This window comes from Heterocephalus glaber, unplaced genomic scaffold (genome assembly GCF_053883595.1).
Source record: "Heterocephalus glaber isolate CG9 unplaced genomic scaffold, H.glaber_assembly_v1.0 deba00001428, whole genome shotgun sequence".
In the NCBI taxonomy this organism is placed as follows: domain Eukaryota; kingdom Metazoa; phylum Chordata; class Mammalia; order Rodentia; family Bathyergidae; genus Heterocephalus; species Heterocephalus glaber.
In genome coordinates, this window is record NW_028258293.1 from 21,701,559 (window position 1) to 21,718,534 (window position 16,976).

Genomic DNA, 16,976 nt, shown 5'->3' on the forward strand with positions numbered 1-16,976 from the left:
CCAGTGTGACAAGAAGCTGAAAAGCTGCTGAGGCTCTGGGATTGGGGAGCATTGGGTGGGCACCGAGGCCGCCCATCTTCTGGTGAGAGGGAACCCTGAGGCAGCAGTCACTGGCTGCCCCGTTGTGTTGGGATGCATCTACCATTTCCCTTGCTCCTCAGAGGTAGGGCCAAGGTAGGAGGCTTATTTATTTCTGTGCTTTTATTTACTCATCTTTTATTCATTCACATCCTGTCAGTGTATATTGTTTACATTATAAATCATATGTATTCCCATACTTCCTCTTAAGGAAAAAGCCCAAGAATACAGATTGTTCTGAAGCTGTGAAAATGAGAGTGACAGCGGCAGCCCTATGTCTCCATCTTCCCTTGGGCCTCCCACTGGGCTGCAGAGAGCCCTAATTGTGCCAAACTGAAGGCTGACACCACCTAGATCCCCAGCACCCACTCAGTGTAGTGTATGCACCCGACTTTCAAAAGATAGAACATGAGAAGAAGAGGCGTGACAGAGAGGAGGGCTCTGCAGGGAAACTTAAGGATGGCATTTTCCTAGTATTCTCTTCCCGAGCTGAGCAGGTAGGGCTGGGTTGGGACATCAGCTGCCTGAAATCAACTGAGCTGCATTCAAGCTAGTCTGTAGCAAAGCCTCCGCCAAGGAACCAGAAAGACAGACTGCAGCTGCTAAGACCACAGAATAGTGATGGTGAACCTTTTAGAGCTTTCAGTGATACAAGCAGCCCATTGTGGCATGTGTGCTATAGGTTCTCCACCACTGCCATAGGAGAAGAAATAGATTTTTGAAGGTGGAACCAAATATTGATAACCTGGTGGGACACAGCATTTGAACAGAAGCATGTCAGGAAGAAATGCAGAAGGTTCTGGAGGGGACTGGCTGGCAGTCACCATTTGTATTGTGTAGACTACTTCAGCGGCATTCAAAGGCCTGGAGTTCAAGCCCGACTGGGATTTCAGCAACTGGGCTGAGCAGACACAACCTGCAGCTGTGAGAATGAGCAAAGGGGAAATGTTGCATATAACTCAAAGGGGGAAAGTCCAAAACATGATTTTATTGCAAATCAAGGTCTTTGGATATATCTCAGAGGCAGAGGCAGCCTCAAACACATTGTTAGGAAAGGTAAGTAACTAATACCTGACACCACAGACAGATTTCAAAATCTCACAGTGGCCTAACAGTAAAGTTAACTCGTTCATGTTCCATGCCTGTCTCAGTCAGCAGGGATGCAGGCTGGTGGAAGATCATTCACCTGGTATCTGTAACTTCTGGAACACAAGGCCTACAAGACTATGGTAAAAGGAAAGAAAGAGAAGGGAGAAAGCATACTGTCTCTGAACTGTTTAAATACAAACAAAGCATGCGTCACTTTCACTCACAGTAATTAGCTAAAACCAGTCACACAGTCGAAACCAAACTTCAAAGGGTGCTGTCATATGTAGGACAGTGCATACTGCATCCAGTGAGCCCTGCCCCAGCTGTACAGTAAACACCAGACAAGAAGCAATTAAAATAACTGATTTGTAAGAAACTAAGGGAAAAATCAAAATCATCTTAAGATAAGAAATAAGAAGAAAATGGAGATAAATTCATTAAGAATACTATTAATTGCCCAATTAATGAAAAGGCTAAAATAGTTAATATGAGCAAAAAAAGTGAAAAGGAAAAAGTACTCAATTATCTTTCTTTTGCATAGCTGCCTCAGTTTCATAAGAGAAACAAACACGCCAACAAAGACTACTGAAAAGTATAACAAATACAAAATAATTACTATTTCAAAAAATATTGAAAGCCAAGCTATCAAGGAAGCTTTCTGCTACTTATTAGTTTGGCACCAATTTATTTCTGCTTTTTTGTTTTGGTCAGAGAGTATTGAGAAATACAGTGGAAATGGCAATATATTTTAAGTTCATCTTGCAAATCTCAAGATAATCTTCAATTAACCTTTTTAGAAGCTTCAAAGAGAACAGTAGAAAACTAGTTTCCCCCCAATAAAACACCACTAAAATTATATAACTGCCTGCATTTCTTATCACAAATAAAGTGCCATAAATGAGGAATGCAAAACTTATAATAACCATTTATGAATGCATTTATATAAAATCCAAATACATTCATAGAAATGGCAAAATAGCCTTTATTGCAAAGCTTTATTTTTAAAGAATGAGTCAACCTGACAGTACTAATTAACACATCAGAGTACATTCGAATTTAATATATCCTGTGTTCGAGCATGTGGTTTTATCTCAAAATATATTTGAAAATAAAAGTAAGAACATTGAGGGAACCATGCAGGGCTGAAGTTTCTACAAAACACCATTAAAGAACCACTCAGCCACATACAGCTTAATAAATACCATCAAAGCCAAACATGAGAGTGTGGGTGATCAATCATTCAATGCAAGCCTGCTCCTACTTCCTTGGCCCAGTAGTGGTTTTCACTTGCTATGTAATATACATGTAAACTTATTTCCATTCAGTGAGCTTTTTCAAAGTACTGTATCTGTAGAATCTAGACATTGTCATCTTCATTCATCCATCTAATGAATATTCATTCACTGAAGTCTATCATGTGCCAGGCACCATTCTAGGCACCAAGGAGGCAAATGTCACCCAAAGAGACATAAGTCCCTGCCTTTGTACAGCTTGTACTCTAAATGGGCAATCAGTGAAAGCAATAAGCTTTGGATGGTTTGGGTAAGTTCACTGGAAGAGTGGGGCAGAAGACTAGGGCATGGCAACATGGCAACATGGCTGGGGCAATTGGGCATGACCTGTCAATTGCAGAGATTGGTTAACCACAGGTGCAGAGCAGCAGCACTCGTGCCTGGCATCTGATACCAATCTTCTGACATGAGATCAAGCTGAGCCCTGTACCTAATACCAATCTTTTAGCACAAGATCAAGCAGGGAGAGCCTGGATCTAATGTCAGAAAGAAGATATAAAAGATGGCAGCCTTGGCTTTGCTGCCACTGCCCTTTTGTTCTTACCCATCTCGTGTACAGGACATAGCTTCTCTTTCTCCTTCAGGGTACCTTTTCTCCTTGAGCACTTCTTTTGTGCTTCTTTCTCCTCTTCTCTTTTGCCCTAAAATAAATGTTAAAATTTCACATTCACCAATTGTTCCTACTAATTCTTTGTATGGGACAGTAAGATCCTGGAAACGACTTCTGGACACTACAATGACCAGTAACAAAAGGATAGAGCAGGGCAAGAGAATGAATGTTGTATTTTTCATCAGTTAGTCAGGTAAGGCCTCACTCAAATATCAAAGGAGGTACTTAAGTAAGGACTTGCAGAAGGGGAAAGGCTGAGTCATGTTGATATCTAGGGTCAGAGCATTCCTGGTTGAGGGCATAAGCACACTCAAACCATGAGTGAGAGCAAGGAGGTCAAGGTAATTGGAGCTGAAACACAGAGACTGTGAAAGGAGATGAACTGAGAGAGGGAATGTTTAAGAACTTCAACTGCTTGGGGACACTAGCCACATCAAAGCAAGATCTCATCCTTCTCCCTGCCCCTTTCCATTCAAGGATCTCTGATTTCCAATGTACTGGGGACAGCCTTTATCTCAACTGCATCTTTCACATGGACACAATGTGGCCTGCTCCTTTTCTTGTAGCTGCTGCACCACAGCCCCTCACAGACAGTTTTTAGTCACCTTGGCAGCCAGGATTGGTATTATCCCCTCATTCAATGCCACTACCACCACCCTAGCCTTAGATGAGGGGGAGCAGAGAACAGTTCTCTCCCTCATTGCTTGGGCCATCGATACAGCCAATGGTGTGTCATCACAGGCTTTTCTAAAGGCTTGAAGAAAGCATAAGAGGAAAAAAGTGCAGGAAGAAAACTTGGATATCACCCTACCAAAACCATAGTGCAGCAACCACCCCCTGTGAAAGGAGCTCTTTCCTGACTATTAGGTCCAGCTCCTCCACAAATCATAGGTCTCCAATGCTGCCCTCTCTTTCCCAGTCCCCAAGCTATTCAAGTCTTGTCTCCGGGTTATTAGAGTGGAAGCCCCAAATTTTATTTTTTAATTTTTCAAAATTAATTTAAAAATAACTTTATTATCAAACACACACACAGAAATTAAAACCATTCAAAGAAGAACAATGCAAGGGAAAAAACTACAATAATATTCAAATACGGTAGAACTCAACCAAAACAAAACTGAGAAGCACTTAAACATTTTTCCATATAACTTTAAAAAACATCTCAAGTACCAACAAGACACCAGAGGATGTGATTTGTTTCAGAAAGATTCCCCAAACTAACATTGAACAAATAGTGGTCTGGAAAAAAAAACTCCAGTTAGCTAGCATACTCCACATAAGCCAAACTTCTCCCTAATTTAAATTTCGATACAGTCATATGACACGCGATGGAAACACAATCTGAGAACTATGTTATTAGGCCATTTCATCTGTGTGTATCCTTAATTACACTTTCAGTTTCTCACACTAGAGATACTCTTCGGTACTTACACATGTGTGTCCTATTTATTTCACTTAAGAATATGGCCTCAATATGCATCCATTTAGCTATAAATGTCTCTAGTTTCTGGTTCTTTATGGATGAGTAGTATTCCATTTTATTAAAAAACCACATCTTCTTTATCCAGTCTCCAGTTGATGAGCACTTGGGCTGTTTCCAAGCTTTAGCTATTACAAACTGTGCCACTATAAACATGGGTGCACATATATCGCTGTAGTATGATTCTTTTAATTCTTTGGGGAAGATACCCAGCAGGGGGATAGCTGGGTCGAATATGACCTCTAAGCCTAGTTCTTTGAGGTATCTCCATACTGACTTCCACAGTGATTGCACCAGTCTGCACTCTCACCAACAATGGAGAAGGGTTCCTTTCTCCCCACAACCCAGCCAGCATTTGTTATTGGTTGATTTCCTGATAGCAGCCATTCTTTCTGGGGTGAGGTGGAATCTCAGCGTTGTTTTCATCTGCATCTCTCAAATAACCAGTGATGTTAAACATTTTTTCATATATTTATTTGCTGCTTTTACTTCTTTGGGTGAGAAATGTCTGTTCATTTCAGATGCCCATTTTTGAATTGGGTCTCTGAATTTGGGAGGTCTGATTTTTTTCAGTTCTTTATATATTCTAGATTGTAGTCCTTTGTCTGAGGAACAGCTGCTAAAATTTTTTTCCCACATTGTAGGTTGTCTCTTAGCCCTGTTGGTGGTTTCTCTTGCAGTGCAGAAGCTTTTTAATAAGATGAGATCGCAGTTGTTGATTCTTTGTGCTAGTTCCCGTGCCACTGAGGTTTTGTTCATAAAGTCTTTTCCTATACCAATGTCTTCAAGAGTTCTACCTAACTTATCTTCCAGCAAATTTAGTGTTTCTGTCTTGATATTTAAATCTTTAATCCACTTCGATCTTAGTTTAGTGCATGGTGATAGGTATGGGTCTAGTTTTAATCTTTGGCAGGTTGAAATCCAGTTTTTCCAACACCATTTATTAAATAGGCTTTCTTTCCTCCAATGAGGATAGTTGGCTCCTTTGTCAAAGATGAGGTGGCTGAGTATATCTGTAGTTGTTTCTGCATCTTCTAATCTATTCCACTGACCCTCGGGTCTGTTTCTTTGCCAGTACCTTGCTGTTTTTATCACAGTAGCTTTGTAGTATAGTTTCAAGTTGGGGATTGTAATACCCCCCCAGCCATATCTCTGTTGCCTAAAATTTCTTTTGCTATTCTAGGTCTCTTCTGGTTCCAAATGAATTTTTGGACTGTTTTCTCTAGCTCTGTGAAATATATTGTTGGAATTTCAATCAGCATTGCATTAAACCTATATAATAGTTTTGGAAGTATGGCCATTTTCACTATAGGTTCTTCCTATCCAGGAACAAGGGATGTCTTTCCATTTTCTTATATCCTGCTCAATCTCCTTTTTCAGAGTGCTATAGTTTTCAGTGTAGAGGTCTTTTGCTTCCTTTGTTAGATTGACTCCTAGATATTTCATTTTTTTGGATGCTATTGTAAAAGGAATTGTTTCCCTAATTTCTCTCTCAGTGAGTCTATTATTTGTATATAAAAAGGCTATTGTTTTTTGAGTGTTGACCTTATGTCCAGCTACTCTTATTTTTTAATTTTACTTATTAATTACTTTGTGGTATGGGGATTCAACCCAGGGCCTTTGCACTCAACTACATCCCTCCCCCATCCTTTTCTAAAAGTTTTTATTTTGAGACAGGGCCTTGCTAAATTACAAAGCTGCCTAGGCTGAACTCAAGCTTGTGATCTTCCTGCCTCAGCTTTCCAGAGTGCTGGGATTATAGGCATGTGCCATCATACCCAACTAGTCCTAAATTTGACACCATAAAAGCCTCTCAATAAAGAAAAATACTACTTTCATTTATTTTGAAAATCCCTTTCATCCTCATTGCCTCAACTCCCATTCAATCCAGATGTGCCTCTGGCCTTGCCTGTGCATAACCAGAAGTTTCATGGAAGCATTTCTCCTCTGCCTAGATAAGTCTTCCACCACCCTAGAACACAAAAGCATCTGCTGGCAACTTTTCTCAATATGGCAACACTATGGCGCTTGATGCAGTGAAGATAATGTGTTATGGAAAACATAAACCACGGCTTCCTTCTTCACTATCCACTGGATTTCCTGGACTAGGAACTACTGACCAAGCAGTAGGTATGCATTCAGCCAAGCGGGGCCTCTTTAACCATTAGGTACAGTGGGCCCTAATGTGTTTTAATTTATTTTCAAATCAGAAGGAAAAATGAATTTTTAAGTGAAAGAATGTCTTGATATAATATCAATAGTATCTTTATACTAATTAGTTTTCTCATTGCTGAGGCAAAATACCTGACACTCACAACTTAAAGGAGGAGAGGCTTATTTTAGCTCACAGTTTCCGAGGTTTCCATCCATGATCAGCTGGCTCCACAGAAGAAACTCCATGGCAGAAGGGCCTGGCAGAGCAAGGCTGCTCACTTCATGGCAGCCAGGAAGCAGAGCACAGAAGAAGAGCCAGAGACAAAGGAACCAGGGACCATACATAGTTCCCAAGGTCACATGCCATGACCCACTTCCTCCAACTAGGCCCTACCTCTTAATAGCCCATTAAGCTATGAACTCATTAATGGGTTAACTCACAGATGAAGTTAATGCCCTCACAGTCCAATCACCTCTCCAGCAGTCTCTTAACCCAGTCAAGTCAAGATTAACTGGTTAATGTCAAGTAAAATAAATCAAACACACAAGTTTAAATATTGCACTGTTTCTCTTATATGAGAAACCCAAATTATAAATAAAGAGCAAAATAAAAGGTAGATAATATGAAGTAGGGAGATAGAGCTTTCTCAAATTGGAAGGGGATCAAGAGATAGAGGGAAGAGGGAAGAGAGGAAAAGGATGAAAAAAGGAATTAAAATGTGTTACGTACATGTACCAACTCCACACAAGTCATGTAAGTATTATGTACTGCAAAGATGTACTAATACATTAAAAAGAAAAAAGATTAACTGATATGTTAATGAAGGCATAAAATATAATTTAAATATTTTTTATGGAGGATGAAGCCCATGAAGGGAAAAGTGCCTGTTGTTGTCAGAAGGATTCAGCAAGGGAATACATTAAATACAGGACACATAACTTATAGGTTATTTTATGATAATTACCCAAAGATTTAAATGCAAAGGAGTGCAAGAGATTCATGGCACACTAGAAGCCCAAAGGATTCAACTGAGGGCCTAGATCCCAGCAGTTTCCCACACAAGTCTAGCTGAAGGCCTAGAGTCCAAGGCATGTCCTCCTTGAGTCTATCCAGTGGCCTAGAGCCCACGGCAATGTCTCATGCTTGTGCATATTGAGGATCTACACCTGAAAGGGCCAAAAGCTAGTGGTAGAAGCCAGAACATCTACACTGGTGAGATGAAGGATTTCTGCCACCAAGCTGAGGGATCCACATTGGAGGCAGGAATTGATGCTCACGGTGAAGATCAGGGCTTCCCTGATGAAAACAGCAGCCATTCCCAGTGACAGCACGGCCCTGTGCTCCTCTTCTGATGAGAACATCCTAGTTTGCATCAGGAAAACCATCCACAGCAAGCTTCTCCTAGCAAATCAACAGGTCAAGATCTTCCCCTACAGTTCTTTTTTATGGCTATTGGTAACAATCTTCAGGTGGATCCTCCATGCCCAGACCACGTTGATTCAGTTCAGCTGGGTGTTACAAGTTGACCATTAGTCAATCCACCACAATCCAACCCTGGTCAACTTGATAACCAAACACATTTCCTTAAACCATAGTCTCTAGTGGCAGATTTGTGAAAAGTTAACATATCTTGACCTCTTCAGATTTACAGCAACATAACAATTACATATACACAATTCTCATTGGACTCATTTCCATTATGGCTTCAAATCTTAAAACTCTTTGGGTTTCCATTTACATAATACATAAACATTTTAAAACAGTCTCACATACATCAACATACACTACATTAAAATCATAATAAGAGACAGCTATTAAAATCACAATCCTTGCTTCCCATTAATTTTGACAATAGTTGTGGCAACACTGAAAGACATCCCACGGAATCTTCTGCATTCCAAATACATTCTTCCCTTCAGGTAAAAGGTCTCAGATCACTTTTCCATTGTCCTCTTCCTTCTCAACAACCATGTTCTCCTGTTTCATCCTTGCAGTCCACAGCTTTACTGGAGCCTCTCCTCTGGCCAAACACTTCAAATCACCTGCTGGTTCTCTGCTCTTAATTTCTAACACAGATCTGGCCAAAAGCCCTCAGCAGTAACCATGCTACCATCCCAACAATATACTGCATTGAAATTTTTCTGCCACCCAGGCAATGTTTCCAAACACAAGCAAAATGCAGACCCACTTTGTACTGAAACACAACATACACTGCCTGGGATCCAGTAGTCAATGCAGTCCCCAACAAAGGCCTTCCAAGCTCATCCCAACTAGTACCAGTACTCTCATTTTCTGGGCTCCTACTTGAGTCTGTCATATAATCTAGACTGTACCAGGGCTGCCTCTTTGGACAGCCTCTCAAAACCCTTCCAAACTGATTCCCAAGGCTTTTAAGCTTAAGCAACATGGCCAGGCAACATCACAGCAAGTACCCACTCGATGTCTGTGTGAGTTCATACCCGACTCCCGGTACCAATTTCTGTATCAGTCAGTATTTACTAGAGAAACCGATAGAACACAAGATATATAGATATGTATAAGAATTTACAAGATTAGCTTACAATAGCCACCCACAGGGTCGGATGAAGAGGAGTTCAAAAGATCTCTCCACACACTGGAGACTGAAGGATTCAGTCAAAGTTCTGGAGCTCACTGTAGTGTTCTGTAGGGGTCTGTATCAGGAGGCCCATGGGTCTGCACTGGAAGGCTGAAAGGTCTGCGCTGGAAGGCAAAGACTGAAGCTCCTCCAAAGGAACGGAAGACGAGAACTCGACCTTCTTCATTTCCCCTTTATAACAGTCAGGTGAGGAGCAGCCCTGGGGTGAATCTCCCATGCCCTAAGGTGTGGAATTACTGAGCTGATTTGGCTAAGCTTCTCTTAGCCAAACTTCTCAAGTTGACACAATCACTCAACCATCACAGTGCCTAAAGACCAGAGCAGTCCTAGTGAGGCCCTAAAGCTAGCCAGGATCTGCCATGACTCAAACACAACTGGGTCATTCATGCTGAGCTATTTGTCTCTCAGATCTTGGTAATAAAATTAGAGTTAAACCAACATGACCTTTAAGCAGAGTAGAATAATATTTAATTTCTCACTTTAGTGATGAGAAAGATCATAGTTATTGTTATTAAATAAATATCTCCAAGTGGGAGAGTAGGTAGACATCAACCAAATCAAGTTGTGAGAAAGACATAAAGGAGGAGTTAGGTAGAATTAAATTGACTTGTTTTGTGGCTGTTTTCTAGGCTGTAGGTCTTTGATCCACAGTTCCTTCTAGAAGCAAGTCAGTCATTTAATAATAATAATAATAACCACTTAATAATAATAGTACTATTTAATGAGGCAGGCTGTATACAAAATGTTTTGCATGTAAACTTACTCTTTGCAAAAATCATGAGCTTTTGGGTACAAGACATAGACATCCAACTCAAGCAAGATAACACTTATCCAAAATCAAGAGGGAGGAAAGTACATGGCTAGGAAGGAATCAGAGCAGCTTAGACAAGCAGGGTGAGCAGGACCAAGGAGAGTATTGGAGGTGGAATCGGGATTCAACACCTCCGCACTCACTCTCTATTCAATGCATGAATACCGGCTTCACCCTCCCCTTCCTCAGCCAGGGCTATTCCACCTGGTGGAGAAAACAGTTACCTGGAAATCCCAACTTTGCATCTGTTTTAGTTGGGCCTCTCCCCAAAGCAGACTCAGACAAGAGTTCAGGTGCACTGTTTGGAAGGTGAGGCCAAGAAACAGTGAGTGAGGAAGGGGAGAAAGCTAGAAAACTGTGTGAAGCAATGCACTGCAGCAGGGACAACTAAATCTCAATCTGACTGGTATGCCTGGGGAAGGACGTGCGGATTACCCTCCCAGAATTGTTCCCTGAAGAATGAGTTCATCGAGTATTTGCCAGCTGCCCTCCTTCATTGTTTGAGAGTTGATCTGAGGATAATAACCTGACTTGCTTCCCAAGGCAGAGAAAGGCTATATGCTAAGGTTGTATGGACTATGTTCAGAAACTGCATGCAGGTAACTTCATAGGGGGACAAAGAAGATATGGTGGAACACCTGTAACACACACTATGGCTACAACTCGTTTCAGCACTATAGTTCCCAAAGCAGCATGGAGCTGCTTCTCTTTCAGCTCCAGTCCCAGCAAGTTCAGCAAAGGACCTGGATCTATTAGGCTTAGGTCATGTGCCCACCAGGGACCAATTACAGGTCCAGGGGCACAGAGGCTGCTTCCTAGGAAGAGCTGCCTTTCAGCTTCATCTATTGGGGTAGACAAGGTTCACTTAGACCTTTTCTCTACTCTTTGCAGTAACTAAAATCCATCTCCATCCCTTAAGAAGTATAAGAAAAACAAAGACTGACCTTACTTTGCCTAGTAACCAGGCTACTGGCAGACGCAGACCTGCCTGGTTCTCCAGTTTTCACCAACTTGATCCCCCTGCAGAAAGAAAACAGTCATTATCAAAAAGCTTATTGTCATTATGCCTCTTTAGAAAAATTTCCATTAAAGATAAAGCAAATTTTAATTAGATTAAGTATCCAATTACTGTAATTACATTTTTTAAAAATTCACATCATGAAGATGACCCTTTTAAAAAGGGTTACAGGAATAATTAGTGTATTCATATTAACCAAAATGTATTGGATAATATTTATACCCAGAAGACAAAGTACATCACACACATTTCACCTTTGGGGAAAGCTTGCAAATGTTTTGGCAGTGGCATGAATATTTATAGGCAAGAGTGTGCTTTAGCAAGATTATGTGAGGAAGCATTTAAATGCTCACCAATTTTTACCCAGGGGTAAAGTATACAGAAAATGTAGCAAGCAGATTATGGATATGCAAAGTGTGACTTCAGCGGAGAATTTCTATCAGTTTGCTTAATTAATTGGTGCCAAAGACTATTTCTCCTTATTCAAGGCAGAAAGGCCCAAGTTGTCCAACTAAGACTGCTTTGTGTTGCATCCTCCAGCAAGGAGAGTTGGTGGGAAAGCAGTAAGGTCTTCCCACCTTGCCCGTGCACCATCAGGAAGCCTTGGTCTTCACATTCCTAACTTTATCCCACTCGGCCCCACTTGTGAAGAGGTTTAGGAAAAGGAATCTGGGTTTCTCCCAAAAAGTTTTCATCTGAAACCGCCTTCTCTTTTCTGGTTCCCATTTTCTCCCTTCAGACCTGCCTCTGAGCTGTAGCTGCTGGTGCTGATTCTGTCTCATACATAATTACCTTCCAGCCTCCATCACATTTGCAGGTTCAGTGGGAGAAAGGCAGTATCCTTTCCAATTCACAGATGAGAACCCTGGAGCTCCAGAGCTTGCAGTGACTCCCAGAACCATGTCACAGAATGGGTCTCCTAAGGAAGCTGCACTGCCACTGATCCCAGAACTGCAGGGCTCCACTCTGCCTTCCAGGAAGCTGCACTGTGGCCACTGCCAAGCCCGGCAGCTTCCCACTTCTGCTGCCGCTGAAACCCATCAAAATGGGCAGGCCAGGCTTGCCCTTTCCTCTTACACATACTTTGCCCATAAAAGTCAGGTGTGATTATGTCTGACTGGGGACAGTTATATATCTGCATTCTAGTGGCCAGAGAAGCCAGGAATACAGTCTGTTGGACCCTATGTCAATAATGTGTAATTCTCGGGCCGGGGATTTGGCTCAGTGGTTTCGCCTCTGCTGCACAAGCGCAAGGACCCGCGTTCGATCCCCGGTACCAAAACAAAAAGTGTAATTCTCAATATGGATAACATCAAGAAAGGATACTCAAATGATATTGGACATCCGCAGGTATTCATCACATCCCCCATCCCAGACCAAAATTCTACCCATCTTTTAAAATCCAGGTCCAAAACACCATCTTCTGTACCATTTCCTGCATTCCTTCCTTATCATCTTCATTTGGAAAAACAGGCCTTGCTACCCTGACCTTCGTGTTCCTGGTTCTTGGTCTCATTTACCTGACAAGCACCCCAATCTCGTGCCTGTAGTAAGGTCTATGACTCTGTACAATGGGGCTGCCACCATTCCTTATAGACTCTGCTTTAATATTGACTTTGGAGCCAGGGTATATCCTTGAATCTCTTCTAAGATGGAAAGGCCCCAGCCACAAGATGAATTAAATTTTTGGAAATTGCCAGAGTCTCTATAGTAGGAGTTTTTCAGAGAAACAGAATCAACTGGATATGTACACATTATCTATCTCTCTATCTCTCTATCTCTCTATCTCTCTATCTATCTTCTATCTAGAATTAGACACTGGGAAGTCCAAACTCTGCAACAGGCTAAAAACACAGGAAGAGCTGATGACATAGTTCAAATCAAAAGTTCAGTCAGCTACAGAATTTCTTTCTGCTCAGGGAAGGCCAGTATTTTGCTGTATTTGGGCCCTCAACTGATTGGCTGAGGGCCACCCCCATTATAAAGTTTATCTGCTTTACTAAAATTTCAGATTTAAATGTTAACTTATCTGAAAATAACCTCACAGAAATATTCAGAACAATATATGATTATATATCTGGGCACCATGGTCCAGAAAACTTGACCCATAAAATTGACCATCACGGTCACTTAAAAAGGGCCAAATTTGGTAGATAATGTAGCATCATCTATGGTGGGCAAAATCCATTATTTTTTTTAATGAGTCTTTGGGGATAACTCTTCAAGGAAACTTTGATTGTTGATTCCTAGAGATGTTGATTCCAGTTGCTCAAAGCAGTGGCAGGATCAGAACATGTTTATGAAACCAGAAGCCTTGTGTTTTAATAAATAGTTATTGTGAACCAACTCTGTGCTCAACATGCCAAAAAAGAAGATGCTAACCTATCCTCATGCAATGGAATCTAGGTGAAAAGCCCCAACAAACTCATGAGAAACAATATGTATAGGAATCTAGTGAAAGAAAGAGTCAGTATGTGTTGGAGTTCAGGAGAGTTTCTTTGGGGGTATTGGCCAGAGGTATGTGTGAATTGGATATGCAGGGATAAGGGACTTTTGGAGCCTCATAGCCAAAAATTCCCAAATGCAAGGTTAGAGATGAAAAGGCAGCCTACAGGGCCACACATCTAAGTGGGTCAAAACATACTACCCTTAGGAATTAATGCTCTGGCTCTTTCCTCCCCATACTCTGACTTATCATTTACATTGGCCCTAAGATGAATCATGTCACAGACCACCCTGTCCTTCTTGTGTGCCCTACATGAATCCCTGCATAGACATCCTTCCTTTGTCCTTTATCCTTGCTTCCTGGTTCTATCACTAAAAACCCACAGAAGTTTCAGTTCGGGTCTGTCTTTATAAGACTGTCTCATACTGAGGGGTCTTGGTGAAGGGCAGTCCCTCCAAGCCTTCTTGGAGTTTGAATTGGACATTGACTCTGAGTAATCTCTCAACCTTCGCACCATGCCACAAGCTTCCTAGAAGAGATTCATATTTGCTTAGGCCTTATATTTTAGGGAATATTGGCTATGAACAGGAGGATGGAAGGAAATTGGGTAAATGAGCATCCTGGGAGAGGCATAACCATAGTTCATGCTGGTCCACAGAGGAAAGGATGATTTGGATCAAGAGAATAAATCATATAGCTACTTGAGAGGGAATCCAGTGAGAGGGAGGCCAATGAGCTGAAACTAGATATTGCAGCCAAAGGGAGTCACTGAAGACCTAAAGAGAAGAGTGTCCGGGGCTCACACTGCAGCTTGGACTGGAGGACTGGAGCACACTGGATGGGACCTGGGAGCCCATAAACAGGAAGTTGACAAGAAGGGTACTGATTCATATCCATTTTCTTCCTCATTGGTCTCTTCTCTCTCTCTTTGTTTTTACCTATCTCCTTTCTCTCCTACTTTATTTTTATTCCTCAGTTCGAAATTCTTCCTTCTCCAAATACTTAGGTGATTTCGCTATGGTTCAGATAAGTATGCACCAAAGGCCCTTGTGTGAAATGTTTGATCTCTAGCACACTGCATAAAAGGAGGCAGAAGAACTTCAAGAGGTGGGGCCTCGTTGGAAGTTCATTCTTTCATCATATGAAGGTGCACACTTGAAGGGGATATTGGGACACAGGTTCCTCCTCTTCCCCTCTCTTTGCTTCCTGGCTGCCATGAGGTGAGCAGGTTGTTCCAAAAGAGCCTGCCTGTTACCACAAGCGCAAAGGCAACAGAGACAAGCAACTGAAATGTGAGCCAAAATAAAACTTTTCTTTTTATAAATTTATTATCGCAGATATTTTGTCACAGTTACAGAAAGGACTAATGCAAAGTTCTCCTCTGTTTTCCCACTTCTTCTGTCTTTTTCCAGGGAGACTTCATACAGCTGTCAAAATTTAATCCAAGTTTATTCTGCAATTATTTATAATTAAATACTCTAGAATTATATTTTCCTCAACCTCCATTTCTCCCTGTAAGAATTCAACAAGTGCCCTGATGTAAAAGAAATTTTGACATTAGCATTGATTTCATGAGCCACATCTTCCAAGTCACAAAGATAAATCCTCTGAGGCATTTCTTTGCAGGCTGTCAAGACAAAGATACAAGAAAGCAACACATTTATTAAACTCAGAAAATGAAAGGACTAACTGCTATGTTTGAAGACTGTCTCCTCATTACTGCCTCCAAAGAACTGACAGACATGCAGGAACAAAGTAAGGTGGTTGAGAAGGTCTAAAAGTTGGAGGAACTAGGTTTCAGTCCTGGTGCAGCCACTAATGATCAGGGTGATCCACAGCAAGTCCCTTCCCCTTTGTAAATCTCAAGTTTTTCCTTTGGTCTAGTAACAAGAGAGCTGAGGTAATGATTTCTAGGGTTCTCTAACATCCTCCCTCCTCAGTCTTATAGAATGGGAGGCTCTAGTCTTAAGGAATGCTTTGGGGGATGCCAGGTTCTTCCCAGAATGTACTGATTGGAAGATGCTATTAGTCTTCAGGGAGAGCATGAGTAATCCCTGCTATATTTAAGCTCCAAAGGGGGGCCATTTGACAATTTGGAGTGGTTTCTGAACAACTTTTTGCTCATTTCCAAACCTTTACCACACTAAAAAAAAATCCTTTTTCAGCCTACTCTTTCTCAAATAATGGCCTGAATACATTCTTTTACCAACAAGACTGAGACAATGAGAAAATAACTTCCTCGAGTTCCATCTCTACACAACTTTTAAAATGTGTACCTTCTGAACTCTCTCCTATTTCCTTTCCTCTAAGCTGATCTTTGCTACTTGTTTTTCAATGTCTTGCCCTCATGTATGCTCCAGATTGGGCTTTGGTTTGACACTAGACTCCCTTGCTGGTATATTTTCCCTCTCCTTTTTCCTGATGTTTTCCCTCTTAGTGTATACACATACTTATCTCTTCTCTTAGGAAAGAACAATACTCTCTCAACCTTTAGACTCCCTCCAATTATCACTGTACCTTTAATCATTTATTTCATGTAAACTTCATACAAAGTGGGTTGTGCTTGCTATCTCTACTTCCTTATTTGCTCATTGTTTAGTCTATAGTGTCAGACTTCTGAACTCAGTTCTCTAGTATTTTATTTGAAAAACTAAGCCCTCACTTTGAGGATAACATCTGAGTTTTTAAAGACGTTTGGAATTACAGTACACTCCTGGCTCCATGATACCATGAGCCACCAAAGAGAGCAGCCAGCCCAACATCCAAGCTGTCCAATAGCTCTGTTCACTAAGGAGGTTCCTAGCTCTTCCAGCCCCACACTCCACCTGGCTGCAACAATGAATGTGGTCCTGGCTAAATATTCCATGTTTTCACCTTTTTTCTAGGCTACTTCCAGGAATAATGTGGTCATTAGAATTAGCTCTATCTACTTATATTGGCCACCATCTGAGGTCCATCCCCTTGGATCATCCATTTTTACATGGTCACTCATGCCCACACTGCTGCACAAATTTTACTCTGACTCCATCTTTCACTCCTCTCTAACTTCTCAAACTTTCCACTTTATTGTGCCTTCTGGGGTCAAGGTCTGTCACCAGAAATCTTACATCCTCTACTTTTTTGAAGTTTCTCCTTAACTTTCTTGTTCTAATGAAGATGGGGCTATTCCCTCTGGCTCTGTTTCCATTGCACTTCTCCCTAAACAAAAACTATTTTTCCTCCCATGGTTCAAGGCCTGGAATGGAACAGATGTACAATGTATTCTCCCTTTGATGCTTCCACATTGCTTTTTTGCAAAAAAAAACAAAAACAAAACAAAAAACCCCTCACAGCTCTTTAGAAAAGTATGTCACTGACTGTTCATTATATCTGTGTCACCT

General features: G+C 41.3%; 1 long non-coding RNA gene across 1 annotated transcript; it reads right to left on the reverse strand.

The window, feature by feature from the left end:
- Window positions 1–1,110: 1,110 nt before the first annotated feature.
- Window positions 1,111–9,507, reverse strand: LOC110350526 (uncharacterized). The gene is made up of 3 exons (XR_002397137.2): window positions 9,266–9,507; window positions 3,004–3,100; window positions 1,111–1,302 (listed from the first exon to the last, which is right to left on the reverse strand). It is a non-coding gene; the product is annotated as an uncharacterized LOC110350526 (long non-coding RNA).
- Window positions 9,508–16,976: the final 7,469 nt, after the last annotated feature.